The sequence below is a fragment of the Rhagoletis pomonella genome, unplaced genomic scaffold (assembly GCF_013731165.1).
Source record: "Rhagoletis pomonella isolate Grant_MI unplaced genomic scaffold, Rhpom_1.0 Rhpom_scaffold_00004, whole genome shotgun sequence".
NCBI lineage: Eukaryota > Metazoa > Arthropoda > Insecta > Diptera > Tephritidae > Rhagoletis > Rhagoletis pomonella.
This window is the reverse complement of record NW_023458558.1, coordinates 76,402,130-76,407,370: the sequence shown is the minus strand read 5'-3', so window position 1 is coordinate 76,407,370 and position 5,241 is coordinate 76,402,130.

Genomic DNA, 5,241 nt, shown 5'->3' with positions numbered 1-5,241 from the left:
TCTGGCCGGTTGTCGACCGCGGCGATCAAGGGAGCTTCTGCAGCTGGTTAAGCGCCACCTCTCAATTCTCACAGGTGTACTGACCGGACATTGTCCTATAGGAAGCTGTTTGGAAGATGAGGTGGAATCATCTTAGCACTTCCTTCTCAGCTGTCCGGCTCTCGCAAGACTAAGGTTTAAGCACCTCGGTGCTCATTTCTTCAATACTCCAGGAAAGCTCTCCGGAGTGGACATCAGCTGCCTGCGGAACTTCGTTCTGAGCACCCAGCGCTTCTCTTAGTTTCTAACACAGAATATCTTAGTTGCCGTTCAAAGAACTCGTGTAAATGTGGTAACACAATGGACAACCCAATTAATGTCTAAGTGAGACCCCTGGTGGCGTCTGCCACAATCAACCTAACCTAACCTAACCTATAGTGTCCGAGATATTGAGTAAAAAGTATCGTTAATTTGGTAGAAATTTTGATCACATTTGGTCGTATTTCATACAAAGTGGCTGTTCAACAATTTGGATCCAATATTTACTGAAATATCGTAGTTTTTCCATTTTTCGAAGATACTGTTATATGTGAAATGGGCGAGGATACAGTCTGATTTTGCCCATTTTCAACACCAACCTACATACCATCGTTGAGATATCTCAATTTTTGCTCGAGTTATCGTGTTTTCTGGTGGACGGACGGACGTACAGACAACAGACATGGCTTAATGGACTTCTCTTTTCATTCTGAGCATTTATGTATGTATACATTTGTCTTTATCTATCTCGATTCTTTTAGGCTGTTACAAATAAGCGTTATGCGAACAAAGTTGCACACAAGTGCGCTCGGGTACAAAAATAGTGGTTTTTAAATTTTACCTGATGAAAACTAAGAACCAACAAGCTAAATCTAACAATATATTGTTAAACATCATTTTAAAGGTATATACATAAATTCCTTTTTCAAACCATGTTTGATTTTCAAAATCGGATGAAAAATATTTAGTCAAGCTGTTATTAGATAAGTGCATAATATGGAAATAACGGCTGTTTTAAATAAAATAAAAATGGAGGTTTCAGGAACTATAGGAAACCTATTTTAAAGTTTTGTTTCGTGTATATTTCGTGATTTTTTTTGTAGCACCATGTTATTGGTTTCGACCATTTATGACGTTTACAAGCAATTTGATTTTGAAGTTAAACTTACACACACACTTCTTTTCCAATCTCAACCAAATATGATTACGAAAGTAAGAAAAAATCTAATTTTTAATCTAGTTGGTGCAACGTGCATGAGTATGTACATGCCTATGTAGATATGACACATACACACGGAATGAAAACGATCTTGTTTCATTTCCATACCAATTTTCCGCCTATAAGCTTATAATTTTAAACGTTTCGTTTTTATAGGAAGATAACTCAAGATAAAAGGTGTGCTCTTATAAAATTTCAAGTCGACAGTTCATATGGTCTTGGTTTTATAAGATCTAGAGTTTTATGTTTGGCGAAAGAAAATAAAAATCAGATGTCAATCATTCTTGAGCGGAAAAAATAAAAATCGCAAGATAATCATTATACCCGAGCGAAAAAAAGAAAATCAAAAGTAACCCATATGTTCAAGCGGAAATAAACTCAGAAGCTGAGTATTATTCTTGAGCGAAAAAATAAAAATCGCAACATAATAGAAATCAACTTCTTGATCATTATTATTGAGCAAAAAATATAAATTATACAGGGTGTCCCAGAAGTAACGTGCCAAACTTTAGGGGAAGGTAGGTGGGGGGGTGAGCTCCCTGATAAACAAAAAATTTTCAGGTAAAAGTGTCACCGTTTTTGAAATATTTACATTTTTTCGAATTTAAAAAAAATCGTGCCTTGTCATGTGTTTTCTTTAACTGCAACTACAAACCGGGCAATACTTAGTAAATTTTTTATGTAAAATACTTCCAGATAGTTGCCTCTCCATACTCAAATGCAATGTAGTTAAAATATATTAAGGAACCATCATAAAATTATGACTATTTCTGGATTTTTAACTTTTTTATATTTTCTTCCCAAACTTTGACTATCTCGGGCGAAAAAAAAATGTACTGAGCTATAACTTTACATTACAAAAAAGAATTGCTCATTTAATAAAGATTTCGGAAAGGTGCCACACTTACTGTTTTGAATAGAAAAAAAAGTTATAGCCGCTTTTGTGGGTAAAGGACTGAGACACGCTAGAATGTATTTAATAGATTTAAATTGAATTTGCTCTTGTGACCGTCAAAGGACATGCTAAATAGTACAAAGGTACATTATTACCTGCTCCTGACATTATTTTGTGTTACTTACCGGAATTAGTGAAAGTGGATTTTGTGAAATTGGACCCTTCGAACATATATTAAATAAATAGCAAAGAAGGAAAACGAAGGGGGACAGTTTTGCCAAATAAGTTTTTAGCCAAGGATTCAATGGATATCAATATTTCCCGACAACTAGACAAAGTTATTGTTTTAGAAATTTTTCCTAAAAATAAGTTCCCTATTTGAAATGATTTAAACGAATATATGTAACATCAAAAGCAAATCACGAAAATTTGGTTCAAAGTTATAGTGTACATTTTCTTCTTTTATGTCTAGTAGTTTTTTTTAAAGATTGGTCCAAAAAAATCATAATAAAGAAAGAAACCAATGCAGGTATTTAAAGCACAGAAAACAAAAAAAAAGTATTGTTAAAAGGACTATGTTTTCTTTGACGTACGTCAAAGGTCAGGTAGAAGTGGGAACTTTTATGATTGCCCATTGATAGCTCGGTTATATAGCTTAAGAAATAATATGTTTAAAGACATTTTTATCCAAGTTGATAAATAATACATTTGACCAGTTTTGTTACACATATACTCCCACGACCACTAGCAAAAATATTGGCTACAATTTGTCATTTTGTCTACCATACCCAATAAACATAAAAACGAGGGTGGCATCGTATCGAACTCGAGAAAATAAAATTCTCGAATATATGTTTTGGGCTCGTAGTTCGAGGCAAGCTCGAGTAAATCAGTTTTCTCTTCTTCTTTGTTAGGAAAATTAAACAAATACAATTTCTTTACATTTTATTTTAGTAAGCCGGCTTTCTTTAATGCAGAAACGGAACAAAGTAAATATCTGCATTTAAAGTGATTTGTAAAACCTTGGTTATTTCGCGAAATATCGTATTTACATATAGTGGTGCTAATTAATGTTAAATTATTTGCTACATATTTTCTGATATCCTTAGAAAACGAAACATTCTCTGTTGCTATTGCATTTTTTTACCTTTTGTTTACCTTTTGTTTATTTATATTAGATTTAATTTCAGATAGCTAGATAGCTAGGTAAATCCTATAAAACTTGGGTCGAAAGGAATTGCAATCTCAAACCACCAGCGAGCGGAAGTTTTGAGTGGAAAAATCAGTAATTCTCGAAAACCTAACGATTCGAAAAATAAAAATTATAGAACCTCCAAACGATTCGAAAAATAAAAATTATAGAATCTCCAACGATTAGAAAAATTAATATTCTCGATTCGCCAGCGATTCGAAGAAAAAAATTTCTAAAAACTAGCAAAATACTCGATTCGCTAACGATAGGTGACTCTCCTCCGAATTCGAATTTGCCGATCTATCGTCGCGAAGTATCGTCTCGATAGTTCTTTCAGAGAAAACAAGCTCGTCCCGAATTCGAGGCGAATTCGTTTTGTTTATTGGGTATATACGTTTTATCGATGCACTTGCACAAAATTCGCATTCGCAAAAGCTCCGCATTGATTATTGCGAATGCGAATGTTAAAATTAATGCAGAAGGTCGGCGGTTGCGAATGCGAATATTCGCAACAACCCTAATATGTACATACATAAGTATGTGCATTTGCGAATACGTGAAGTAACTTGTAGCTCAACAAATGTCAGTTAAAAGTTACTTTTTTAACTTATGGATGTGAATTTTACTAATTTCTTAGCTAAAATTACTAGACATAAGAATTCGTATGTAAGAAAAACACTAGTTTTTCAGATAGTTTTAAATTTAGCAACCTTAAGTTTACTTATGCATGAAAAAATTTGAAACTCCGCTCCCTTCTTGTTTACTCTTTATATATGTAGTATCAATGGATTGTGTGTCCCTTTACTGCTTTCCGTCCGCCATCACGTAATCATGCGCGATCAAAGCACTCGTGGTGTTACATGAAATATATATAACCTTTGCAATTTTACTAACTAAATTTTGTGATTCACGATGAGTGGAAATGGTTTTTGTGTGTTTTGTGGATCAAATTCTTGTCAAAAAACTTGTTGGACTATCCTAGGGGAGTCAGGTATAATACCTTGTAAATTCTATAAAAACACACTTTTCATTTAATATGTAAAAAGAATATTGCCAATTACTTCTTGTTTCAGATGGGAAAAATGTAGAAGAAATTGACGACCAAGTCGAACCGGACTAACTGTATAATGATAGTTGCACGGATCAAGGCGAATTCATATAAGGTGGTATCGATTCAACAAATACAACAATTACTTGTATTTTGTTATTGCTTTTAGCTGGTCATTGTCAAATTTCAGCTATTATTCTCCGAATGAAAAAGGGTGACAGAAAATGCAAACACTCTCACGTTTGTCATTTTGACAATCAAACGCTACTCACAGCTGATTAAACAACACCACCTTATATAAATTCGCCTTGGCACGGATAAAAAAATAAGTGTTTACAATAATATATGTTTGATTGACTGTGCGTCTCAGAAACGAAATTAATTTTTTCAACCGTCAGATTAAGAAAACCCTTCCACATAATCGTTAGATTACAGAACAGCACGACCAGGGCATCGAAATGAACCTTCTGTATGAAAATCTGAAGCGCTCGAGTAAATCTAAATGGCGATTTTTTTTGCATTTTCAAGAAGACGCCACGAGCTTGCGTCTCATCTGAATCGTCAGATTATTGAATGGGAGCTTTATTCGGGCCCACTTAGCGTCCCTTGTGAATATCTGACGCGCTCGAGTAAATTTTTTTGTCACCTATTTTTGACCCTTCCGTACGCCCACCCCCACTATGCAAACCGGCAAATTAGCATATCTCCGTCATCAGAAACACGTTTGATTTATTCACTATCAATATCTGACGCGCACGAGTAAATCCATGTAACTGATTTTTTTTACATTTTTGGAAGCCTGTAGATCCTCCACCCACCGCTGGAAGGAAAAATCACATGACCTGTTTTTCTTCCCATCATATAATCTT